This window comes from Meriones unguiculatus, chromosome 15, assembly GCF_030254825.1.
Source record: "Meriones unguiculatus strain TT.TT164.6M chromosome 15, Bangor_MerUng_6.1, whole genome shotgun sequence".
In the NCBI taxonomy this organism is placed as follows: domain Eukaryota; kingdom Metazoa; phylum Chordata; class Mammalia; order Rodentia; family Muridae; genus Meriones; species Meriones unguiculatus.
This window is the reverse complement of record NC_083362.1, coordinates 61,658,140-61,671,353: the sequence shown is the minus strand read 5'-3', so window position 1 is coordinate 61,671,353 and position 13,214 is coordinate 61,658,140.

Here is a 13,214-nt window from a genome sequence, read left to right as displayed (position 1 = left end):
CTCCCAAGTGCTGGGATTAAAGTCAAAGGCATGCACCTCCACGACCTTGTTCTCCATACCATTTTTCAAAACATTTATTCATTTCACGTGCGTGAGCGTTCTGCCTTCCTGTGTGCCTGTGCACCACGCTAGTGCCTGGTGTCTGCCAAGGTCAGAAGAGGGTGCTGGATTCCCCTGGAACTAGGGTTCTGGGTGATTATGAGCTAGCATGTGGGTGCTGGGGACGGAACCCTGGTCTTCTTCAAGAGCAACAAGTGATCTTAACTGCTGCTCCATCTCCCCAACCCTTATCTATGGCATTTAAAACTTCAGGATACTCGGCTTTTGTCACTTAAACTTCTAGCATAGGCACGCTCCATGTCACGTCCTATACAGCTCCTGAGATGGAGAATGGACTCACATAGTCCAGAGAATATGCAAGCCATGGGGCTCAGGACTTGCAGAGGGCATTGGGGAACTAGCACACTTACAGCCCTATTCAGGGATGGCGCTCACCAGAAGACCCTCTCTCTTTTTAAAAATGCATTTTAAAATACTTATTACTTTTTGTGCATTGGTGTTTTGTCTTTGTGTCTGTGTGAGGGTGTCAGATCCTCTGAAATAGAAGTTACACACAGCTGTGAGCTGCCCTGTGGGTGCTGGGAATTGAACCCAGGTCAGCTGGAAGAGCAGCTAGTGTTCTTAACCGATGAGCCATCTCCCCAGACTCCTGTTCTTAGATCTTTACATGAAACAACAGAAGACAATAAAAATCACACCAAGGTTGGGGCTAGCAGAGGCTGTGTTCAAAATAGTGGTATCTTAGGAAACACAATGACATGCAGAAAAACTGGATTTGAGGATTGATGGGGATATGGAGTGCAGGGTAGAGGAAGGAACTCACCCTCTGCCGAATGCCTCATCTTCCACCCCCATCCCTGGAATGTAACCTCAGAATAAGCACTTTTAGGAGGAGGACAAAGGGAAGCCACACAGTGCTTTGGACCAGGAAGTGAAGAGGAAGAACCCCGGAGAGGGGAATCAAGTCGGGGAAAAGGGTCTGAGAACTGTCCTCCCTTATCCAGAGAACAGTCCTGAGGGAGAGGAGCTGCATGCAGCTGGTTGAGGGCGGTGTTCTGCACGTGCTTGGAAGCTGCAGTAAAACTGATGGCGCTTTCAGCTAAGAAAGAACCCCAGGCAATGGCATGTGTCAGCTCCTTTTGGGAACAGTTGAAAGTGGGGATGGGTGGACCCTGTGTCTTCTCTAACCTCGTGCTCCTTGCGGTCCCATAAGCGGATGAAGAAAAGATTTCAGTCACTGTGGAACAGCTAGGAGATGTTCAGTTACTTGATCTCATTTATGGAATCTCATTCATTTTCAAAAATGTATTGCTGCTGTTGTTTTCTGAGACAGGATTTCTCTGTGTAGCCTTGGCTGTCCTGAACTCCCTTTGTAGATCAGGTTGGCCTCAAACTCACAAAGATCCGCCTGCCTCTGCCTCCCAGAGTGCTAGGATTATAGGCATGAACCACCACGTCCTACTGAAATCCCATTTTTATGTCCACCCAACTTTGTTCTTTTCTGTTCCTGTAGCTAGTCTCTAGAGGGCTCATGCAGGACCGGGAACAAAACATCCAAGTCACAGTCATGGCTTCTCAATGAGCTTGCTTTGTAATCCTCAGATAATCTCATTTCTTTTCCGGACTTCCATTCTAACCTTATGAAAATTCTGAGCCTACGCCGTGGGGCCGTGGGTTTGCAAACTGCTCTGTGGATCCTCAGGGGTCACATGGATTCTCTCTACAAAGCATTTGTTCAAGGTGATGGTAAGATTTAAGTACGACCTCAGCATCTTAGAGGTGTACAACATTGTCGCTGGTCCATCTCAGCTCTGGTAGTTCCCCTGCTGCCATGATAGGTCAAGGTCTTGAGGCGACTGTTCTGCTCAAACCCCAGAGAAGACACAGTCTTGCAGGACTGGAAGTTGATTGTGGGGCTTCCAGAATGCTGGGAATTCTCTACCACATTCTCAGCCCCAAGTAGCCACACTAACTGAATCCGACTTCCTGATAATCCTTGCCTTTCTCGACTGACCCTTTCCCCCATCATTCTTGGCCCAACAAGAACCCATTATTGTTTCCAGTCTTACCCAGAGGTCAGCCCCCATTTCAATCTTTAAAGTTCTGAACCCCTTTTCAGTCATCTCATCCACTTCCCTGGTGACAAGATCGATTACCTCCCCACCCCCCGCCTCACATCATGGGCTTGCAGTGCAGATCTTACAAAATGTTTTCACAACGCCCCTCCCCTGAGGTTACGGGGGTGGACAGCTGTAACTCCAACTGCTTGGAGAATAATAATAAACCAAGCCTCCCCCACGGCAAATGAACTGGCTAAAATCAAGGGGCTTGTTCTGGAACCTGTGTTATCTGGTTCTCCTGCCAGACTACTTTTCACTCCTCTGATGGCATCTTCCTTAGTCCCAAACACGGTCAATGGCCTTGCTTAGGATCACTCCCAAGCAGTGACCCATGTCTTCTCTGATGCCCTGCATAGTTTCGAAGGTGGCATCCAAGGCCCTGATAGCATGGCACGTGAAGGTCTGTGGCCTTGCCGTCTGTCTGGGACTTGAGTGGCTGTAGAGGACCTGTGCTACCTAGAGCACACAGGCTGATGGAGCACTTTCCCATGTGCTCTCTCCTGTGACACGGACACTTCCGTACTGGGATGTGCTCTCCTTGGAGCCCCTTCTGGTTTCATTTTTGTTCCCCCTCCAATATGTCTTTAAGATTCATTAGCCTCTCTTTAGCTTGCTTGTTTGAGATGCTTAGAATTCAGTCAGTTGGGTCTGCTGATCCTAAAAATACGCCATATTGTTTGCTGAACCTGGCCTGGCACCAGGCTCTGCTTTGTGCCAATGTTGTTCAAGCAGTCTGCTCTCTGATCTGACCACACCTTGCCAAGTTACCTCAGTTTTGAAGAAACAGAGGCTTGGAAGATTGAAGTGAACAGTCTCAGAGCCGAAACCCTCACCATTCTCCAAGTTCTTCTGGATTGTTTCCTCGTGTGGATGTGACTTGCGTTCGCCCCTTGCAGGTGTATGCTAATTGTCCCATCATAGCAAGAGACACTTGGTTGTAAAGGCCAAGCCGGCAGCTTGACTTCTCAGCATCCTTGCCCAGGCTTTGACTGATGGGGAAGAACTGGTGAGCTGTTTGGCAGTGCGTTGCTCTCTGCTACCCTTCACTTTCCACCTGCATGCAGTCCTGTAAGCCTGGAGTAGCTCGCTAAGGTGGTGCCTGGCTCTGTTTCTTTCTGATAGTGCGTTCTGTCTTGCTTTGGTCAGCATGATGTCTCTATGACTTTCCTCCATCCCAGGAGAGCAAGTCTCGTAGTTAGAGGAAAGGGACTCAACACCCAATGGACTACGACTTTTTCTTTTGATGAGCATTCTCTCTGGCTGGAGCCAGTCCGGTTTCCCATCTCCTCTTTTCCCGTCTTACTAGTCTTGCAATCAAAAGTGGTGTAGTGTTGCAGCTGGGAGCTAGGGCTGTGGGCTAGAGCTCCTTAGTGTGAGTATTGGCTTTCTTATTTACAAGCTATGACTTCAAGCCACTCATGCCTGTGCGCCTCGGTGACTTCATCTGAAAAATGGGTGTGATGATTACAGTACCTACCGCATAGAGGTGCTGCTGAGACACACCTGTTAACTGAGGACAGCCTGCGCCTCAGCCGTTCAGCACTGCTCTAGGTGGTCATTGATCCGTGCAGAAGCATGACTAAGATGTCTTGCTATTCCCTGCTGTCTAATCCTCTAATTCTGCACCCAGCTCTCCCGTGACTCAGAAAAGTGCTCTGCCTCTCTGTCCGTATGCGTGTTTCCACTATTTGTTTTTTTTTTAATACTTGTTTATTTTATGTGTATGGTATGGGTGCTTTGTTTGCATGTATGTCTGCACACTTGCGTGCTGGGTACCTGCAAAGTTACAATTGTCACGAGGATGCTAGAAATTGAACTCCAGTCCTCTGGAAGAACAGTGAGTGGCCTTAGAGGTTGAGCCCTCTCTCCAGCACCCCTTGCTTTCTTGAGGCTGGAGGAGGAGGAGGTAGCAGGAAGAGGCTGGAAGGCCAGGGAGCATGGCTTCCTCTTTCTGGATCAGGATGTCAAGTTGCTTAGCAACACAACAAGAATTGTCAAGGAGGCTGCAGGCAGTACTATCTTTTTTTTTTTCTTCCATACTGCAGCATAGAGAGATGTGAGGTGTGGGGAGGGAAGATAAACGGAGAAAGTGTGACAGGGTCCCAGGCTCGGATGGTAAGTGTGGTCTGGGACGCACGCTCAGCTCCTGTGATTATTTTCCCTGTGGTTCTCTACTTTTGACACAGGCCCTGGATCTGTCTTATAGATGCCATCTGTAGATGGCCACGTCTGTGACTATGCACGTAAGGACTGGAGTCAGGACCACCTTATGTGACTTACAACATATAAAGCATATCCATCCACAAGATTCCATCTAACATTTGCAACAGTACCTTCTGTTTATCATTGTGTTGTATTTTTCTGAACATATGTATGTGTGCACATGTTCATATGTGAGTTAATGTGTGTGGGTGCAGACACATATGCGCCCTAGTACATGTACTAGAACATATACCAGAACCTAGTTCTAGAACAACCTCTGGTGTCAGTACTCACCTTATTTGACACGAGCCTTTCTCTTTTGTTTTTAAAGGTTTGTTAATTTTGTTTCCTGTGTGGGGTGTTTTTCTTGCATGTATGCATATGCCTCATACGTGTCCTCAGTGCCCATGGAGACCTTAAGAGGTCATCAGGTTCCCTGGAGGTGGATTTACGAATAGTTACAAAGCACTGTGTGGAAGCTGGGAACTGAACACAGGTCCTCTGCGAGCACGGCAAGTGTTCTTAACCTCTGAGGCACCTCTGCAGCCTCAGACAGTTTCTTGCCCACCCGTGTCCCTCCAGTTAGCTGTCCCTCAAGCTTCCGGGGATTATGATGTTTCCATTTCCCATCTCACCACAGGAGCACTGGTATTAAACATGAGCGCATGCACGCGCGTGTGCGCGCGCACACACACACACACACACACACACGCACACACACACACACTCACACGTACGCGCGCACACACACACACGCACACACACACACACACACGCGCACACACACACACAGACACTACATGTTCAGCTTTTCTTGGGGTTCTGTGGATCTGACCTCAAGCTTTAACACTCACCCAGCAAGCACTTTCCACAATGAGCCATCTCCCTAGCCAAACGGCAGCCTTTCTCATAGAGGGAATGTTTCTATAGTTGGCCTGTGGGTCATTTCTACACCTGAAGATTCTACTAACCAGGGATCAAAAATATCTGAGGGCATTGGGAGGGGTGACGCAGGGGCTCAAGTGCTTTCTGCAGAAACAAGAGGACCTGAGTTCGATCCCTAGCACCCATGTGAAGACGAAACAAAGCAAGCATGGCACACACCTCTAAGCCCAGTGTGACGGTGGAGACAAGTAGATCCTGGGGGCTTGCTGGCCAGCCGAAATGCCAAACTTCAAGTTTAGTGAGAGGACTTGTTGAGAGAGAAGGAGAGAAAGAAAGAGGGAGAGGGAGAGACAGACAGGGAGAGTGACACAGAAGACACCCAGTGTCAACCTCTGGCTCCACATGCACCTTCATGGGTAAGCATACCTGCACACACATGTAGACATACACACACACACACACACACACACACACACACAAACAAATTGAGGAAAATCACATTTGTGCTGAACAGGCAGATTTTTTTTTCCTTATCAGTATTCTCCTCCCCCAAATTAAGCACAGCAGCTGTTCACACAGTATTTATATTGTATTAGACATTACGGGCAAACTAGAGATGATTTAGAGCATATGAAAGAATTCGAGTGGGTTCTGTGCAGACACCACGCCATTTCTACACAAGGGACTCAAGTATCTACAGATTTTGTTATTGAAGGGAGGCCAGCCCGAACACATCCCCCCTGTACCAACTGGTGCTTCTTTCCCCTATATGACAGCTTAGGTGTGGGGGAGCCGCTGAGGTCTCACAGCGAGGAAACAGGAGAGCCTGGGTTTCCTGCCAATCTCAGAATGTTTCTACCGCTCCTTATAGTGTGGACATTCAGTCAGGCAATAGTACACAGGTATGAAGGCCATGTTTAGGGTCTCAAATTCACCTCCCTTTAACACTGATCACAAAGTAGGTGAGTAGGCCAGGCCCTGGCACACTCCTTTAGTCCCAGAATTTAGGAGGCAGAGGAAGGAGCTCGCCTATGAATCTGAGGTCGGCCTGCTCACCAAACACGCTCCAGGCTAGCCTGGGTTACATAATAAGACCCTCGTCTTTAAAAAAGTAGGTGAATGGTGTGGAGGTGGGGCTCAGCTGTCCATCCCTCTATTCTCAAGCAGCCCAGGGTGTTGGGAGGTGGGTGATTCCTGGAGTGAGGAGACCCAGGAGAGGACAAGCCTGTTGCCCAAAGGCTTCCACTCAGGAATGTTGCTGTGCTGAGCTAGGCTAACAGGAGTCCCTCCCCTATACAGTGGCAACCAAAGCAAGTCCCCTGGCTGGCATTCCAAAGAGAGGCACATGGGTCCCACTGGGCTTCAGGCTTGGCAGGAAGAAGTAAACACACGTTGCCCAGGTCACAGGAAAGCTCACGGGAGACCCAGTCTCCAGGGTCCGCACTGCCTCAGGGGCCAGAAGAGTTGATGGGAGCATCGTGGGGCACCATTCTGAACTCTGTCTCTGTCCCTCAGGCCCCTGACAATACTTATTAATAGCTCAATTACTATAGCAATCGTTATCACTTCAACAACAGCCATATTCCTGTCGAAGGCATTTGATTGGCACAAGAGTTATGAGAGACTTGCTTCTGTTGAATGGATTTAAGATAAAAACAAAGAAACCTGAAATACATAGGTGCTGAATGACCTAAGATCAGCAGCTAGAGAGACTCAGCCCTTGCCTCTCATCTTGCCCAGGACAGGACATCATGCTGCCTTTAAATGTCATGGGAGATAAAGGACTTGCAAGGACATCCAGCCAGTCCCTCTTATATTGCCAGTTTGTACATCTCCAGGATCATGCTGTCAGCCACGATTCGGTGGGTGCTCAGCCACAAAATGAGTAACTTGAGTGATTATGCTGATTAAAATTTCATCAGCTTCTAAAACATGACCCGAGATGATGTATTGCTCACTAATATACATAAAACTGAATATTCAAGTTTCAAAGACAAATAAAAAGGCAGTTTTTGAAATATGAGGAATACTGCCCAAGTTATGGGTAATGAACCGGCTGTGTAAAATGGCACATGGCTTTGACCTCAGCATTTAGATGGCTCAGAGGTTAAGAGCACTGACTGCTCTTCTCTGAGGTCCTGAGTTCAATTCCTAGCAACCACATAGTGGCTCACAACCATCTATGATGAGATCTGGTGCCCTCTTCTGGGGTGTAGGCATACATTCAAGCAGAACATTGTATATATAATAAACAAATAAATCTTTATTTTTAAAAAAAAAAGTGGTTGGAGGTAGGAGAATGCAAATTCTAGGCTACTTTAGAGCACATAGCAAGACTGTCTCAAGACAAAGAAACAAACAAAAACAAGAGGGTGGAGCAACAGCTCAGTATTTAAGAGCACATGTTGCCACTGCAAAGAGCCCTGGCTCAGTTCCCAGGTCCCTGGGGCCACTTCACAGCCATCTGTTCTGGAGGATCTGATGCCCCTCTCTAGTCTCCTCAGGCACTGTGTGAACGTGGTACTTCAGGCAATCAAGCATACACATACAATGAAACAAATCATTATTTTGTTTTGTTTTTTGAGACATGGTTTCCCCATGTCTGTCCTGGATCTCAACTCTGTAGACCAGGCTGGCCTTGAACCCAGAGATCTGCCTGCCTCTGCCTCCAAAGTGCTGGGACGGAACGCATTCACCACCACAGCTGCTCTTTTTTTGTTTTGTTCTGTGGGATTTTTGTTGTTGTTATTTAGGTTTTTTGTTTGTTGTTTGTTTGTTTGTTTGTTTGTTTTAGAGTTGTGTAACAGAGCTCTGGCTGTCCTGGACTCACTTTGTAGACCAGGCTGGCCTCGAACTCACTGAGATCCATCTGCCTCTGCCCCCTGAGTTCTGGGATTAAATGCCCAGATGTTGTTTTTATTTTTAATAAATATTTTAAATATCTCTTTTTATATCTTTTAACTTTGATCTCACTGTTACCACTGAGCACTGTACAGTCAATGCATTAAGACAAGAAAATTTAGGCCTAGCGGTTAGGAGCATGCATTTGCTCTTTTTCATGGTGAAGGAAACCTGTGTGTGTGTGTGTGTGTGTGTGTGTGTGTGTGTGTGTGTGATGTGAGTTCCTTTTTTAAAGTTATTAGTTCTTTGAGAATTCTATGTAACATGTTTTGACCATAGTCATCCCCTCCCCGACTATCCCCAGATCAAACCTCTTCATTACCTATCATTTTTTAAAGAAGCCCTTCAAGAACAGTTTATGTATTCCCAGCAGTGGTGACACAAACCTTTAGTCCCAGCACTCAGGAGGCAGAGGCAGGCAGATCTCTGTGAGTTCAAGGCCAGCCTGGTCTACAGAGTGAGTTCCAGGACAGCCAGGGCTGCACAGTGAAACCCTGTCTTGAAAAACACAAAACAAAACAAAACAAAACCTTTTTTGTAGACAGTTGACTGCCTGCCTATAAAATTTAAGAAATTAAATTAGAACACAAAACTCACAAAATTCCACTAAGAATAAGATCAACATTGCTAAATCTATTCTTTTCCGATATCTTTGCATGAAGAAGAGAAAGAGTCAGGAATCAGCTTTATAATGGTAACAAAAAGTATGCTCCCAAATCAACCTAATGACAAGCACAGGAAACTCCTACCTAAAGCTCTAAATCTTCACCAAGGCCAGCAAAGCTTTCAGGAAGTGGAGGCCTGAGTATGCTTCTAGGTAGAAAGACTAAATGCTGTAAGCTTCTCAGATCGAACTGGTCTGTGAAAATGACAGAGTTCCAATCCAACCCTCAAAGAAATTTTATAGAACTCGACAGAAACAGTCTTAAAGCTCTTTCGCCAAAAGAATAATAAGGGCCAGTGAGATAGCTCAGCGGTGTGGCTCAAGGACCAGGGTTCTATGGAAAGAGGGGAGAATGGCCTCCATATCTTCTGATCTCCACTTGTTGCAACATGACACTCATGCCTCTCCCCCAGAGATAAAGAAGTACAAAAAAAAAAAATGAGTATAATGCAAAACTAATTTGTCTTTTTTTTTTTTTTTTCAGTGCTGGGGTCAACCCCAGGGCTTTGTACATGCTAGGCAATGGCTCTACCACTGAAGTATATCCTTAGACTAACACACGAACAAATAAAACACCCCCCCCAAAAAAACCTAATTATTAAAGGTGTAGCTAGATCCATTAGTAGCCAAGGAGGACAATAGAATTCAGCAGATCTTTGAAATAAACGTACATGTGAGAACTTAGTAAGTGATAACACTCGTGGTGGCCTACCCCTGTAATCACAGCAGCCAGGAGATCGAGGAAGGAGTTTGAGGCCAGCCTGGATAACATAGTTAAACACTGCTTCAAATCATATACAACAACAATATAATATAGCCATTATAAAGTATTTACTAGGGGGAAAAAGACTTCAAAGTTGGAAAAAAAATGCTCTTAATTTGAGGGGAAAAAAACCCAGTGTATTTCAACTTCCCAATATATAAAAAATAAATTCCCTGGGGCTAGAGAGATGGCTCAGCGGTTAAGAGCACTGGATGCTTTTCCAGAGGTCCTGAGTTCAATTCCCAGCAACCACATGGTGGCTCACAACCATCTATAATGGGATCTGATGCCCTCTTCTGGCACGCAGGTGTACATGAAAGCAGAGCACACATATACATAAAGCACATAAATAAATAAGTCTTAAAAAACAAATTCCAGGAGCTGCAGCTAAGAGCACCTGTTACTCTTACAGAGGACCTGGGTTCAGTTCTCAGCATCTACATGGTGATTTAAACCGTCAGTAACTCCAGTTTTAGGAGCTCTGGTGCCCTCTTCTGGTCTCTGTGGGCACTAGGTGCACACACATTATATAGTGAACATACATACTTGTGGGCAAAACACAAATAAAATAAAATAAACTTTTTAAATTAAAAATTCCCCAAATAGATTAATTAATGAAACAAATATACTCTAAGAGAATCAGAAAAAAAAAATCTTAAAGTTAAATGCAAAAATTCAATGCTCAGTAGGCTAGTGGTAGGGCACACCTTTAATCCCAGCACTGGGGCAGCAGAGGCTAGAGGACTGCTGTGAGTTCAAGGCCAGCCTGGTCTACAAAGCAAGTCCAGGACAACCAGGGAACTAGCTGTCCCGGAAGAAAAGCAATGCTCAAACACAGCATAAGAAGAGGAGAGAAATCTAAACACCCAGGAGTGGGTCCCTATAGCTATGTTCTAAAGATGTTATTTAGTCACAACTTACTGACCATGGAGGACAAACACTTTTTAAAGCTCATTCATTAATTGTTCTCAGAAAGTAAATGGGAAAAGACGCAACCTCTGGCGTTTATCACAGCCAAGATGGATAAAAGGTGCGTGTCAGCTCTCATTTATTTAAAGCCCAGTACATGCCAGCTGTCATGCTACTGCTCTGCACTTCTCTCTCTCTCTCTCTTTCCTTCCTTTCTTCCTTTCCTTTCCTTTCTTTTCTTTTTTTTTTTTTTTGTTTGTTTGTTTTTTCGAGACAGGGTTTCTCTGTGTATCCTTGGCTGTCCTGGACTTGCTTTGTAGACCAGGCTGGCCTACAAAGTTACAGATATCTACCTGCCTGTGTCTCCCAAAGTGCTGAGATTACAGGCCTCTCTAGCTCCTCTTCCTTCTCCTCTGCCTTCTTCTCCTCTTTCTCCTTTTTTAGACAAGATTCTTTTTTTTTTTTTAGATTTATTTATTTTATGTATACAATGTTCTGTTTGCATGTACACCTGAAGGCCAGAAGAGGGCACCAGATCTCATTATAGATGGTCTATAATGATGGTTAGCCACCATGTGGTTGCTGGGAATTGAACTCAGGACCTCTGGAAGAGCAAACAGCGCTCTTAACCTCTGAGCCATTTCTCCAGCCCTAGACAGAATCTTAAACTATACAGTCCTGGCTGACCTGGAACTCACTATGTGGCCTCGAACTCACAGAACTCTCCCTGCCTCTGCCTCTGCCTCTGCCTCTGGGATGCTGTCATTAAAGCTGTGTGTCATCAAGCCCAGCCTATACGTAAGTTTTGACTTTAATATGTACTATTATGTATTAATTACTGTTTTCTAACTGCACACAATACTAAGACTGTATTATTATTTTAATTGAATTCTCTTACTTTGTATGTATGGATATTTTGCCTGCATGTATGTCTGTGCTTCACTGTGCATGCAGTGTCCCTGGCAGCCAGAAGAGGGCATCAGATCCTCTGGAACTGAAGTTATAAGTCTGTTGTGAGCTGCCGTGTGGGCGCTGGGAGTCCAACCCCAGTCCTCTGGATGAGCAGCCAGAGATTTTAACTGATGAGCCATTGCTCCAGCCCTTATTTATTTATCTGTTTGTTTATTTGTTTACATGTTTGTTTGTTTATTTGAGACACGGTTTTGCTATGCAGCCTAGGCTGACTTCAAATTTATGATCCTTCTGTCTCAGCGCCGTGAATACAGAAATCATAGTTGGGTGCTGCCATGTCCAGCTAACTCATTCGTTTTAACTGAAGAGTGTAAAATTCAGTAAGTGGGATATGCCACAGTTCACTTAGCCCTGATTGACTCTTGGTGAATATTGAAATGGAGTCCAGCTTTTCTCTTTCCAAGCCCTAATAAAGTTTTTAAAAATTGAAAATCCCTATCATCTCTCCCTGTTTCTTTAAGTATTTCTCTAACACCAGTTCTGTTAGTTGGAACTCCTGAGTCTAGATAGTTACAATATTACTTAATATTTTCTGATTGTCTCCTTATCTAAGGTGGTATAACATTTTTCTTTAAGTCTTCGCCCAGATTTAGATGAATTTCGAGGAAGGGAGCCAGGCTGTGGTGCACAAGCCTTTAATCCAGCACTCAGGAGGCAGAGGCAGGCTGATCTATTGATGAGTTTGAGGCCAGCCTAGACTACAAAGCAAGTCTAGGACAGCCAAGTCTACACAGAGAAACTCTCTCTCAAAAAACCAAGACACACACACACACACACACACAGAGAGAGAGAGAGAGAGAGAGAGAGAGAGAGAGAGAGAGAGAGACAGTTGACCTTTTCTTCACCTCTATCTAAATGGCTACCCTTGTAAATGCTCTCCTGGTTTTTCCCAGCAAGTTCTGAGTAGATGGTACTTTCACCCTACACTAGAGTCCCAGCTATCCTTGAACTATCTTTTCTTCTGCTGCACTGTCTAGTCATGTATCAGTGGCATACATTTTAGTAAGCCCTCTATAACTCTCCTCCCAGCCCTTGACAAGATTTCCCTATGAAATCCGGGCTGTCCTTGAGCTTGTGTGCCTCTGCTGTCACCTCTTAGTCACTCTTCTTAGAGGCTCCTTAGTATTGTATGGTTTCTCTGAAATAACACGAGAAAGCATTTGCTTGTTTTCGAGTTAAGGGCATCACTCTATTATGCAGGCTGCTCTGATCCTATAGGCCAAAAGTTCTCCACCTGTGGCTGAGACCCGCAGGGGTCACGTGTCAGATATCCTGCACATCTGTTATTTACATTATGATTCATAAAGCAACAAAATTAGACTTACGAAGTAGCAACATAAGTAATTTTATGGTTGGGGGTCACCACAACATGAGGAACTGTATTAAAGGATCACAGCATTAGGAAGGTTGAAACAGTGGCTGTAGGCTTAAGGAATCTTTTCACTTCAGTCTCCCAAATTGCTGTGAGCCTCCATAGCGTTACGACCATCCTTTTTTTATTGGTGGAATTCCATGCAGGAAGTTTATTTTGTAAACAGGTACTTATTTCTCTATATTTTTCATTGTTACTCATCCTGAGTTTTAAGTTGCCATATACAAACTATGCAGAGACTGATTTTAAGATTTATGGTCTTTTTTTTTTTTTTTTTGGTTTTTCAAGACAGGGTTTCTCTGTGTAGCCTTGGCTTGTAGATCAGGCTTGCCTCTAAGTCACAGAGATCCACCTGCCTCTGCCTCC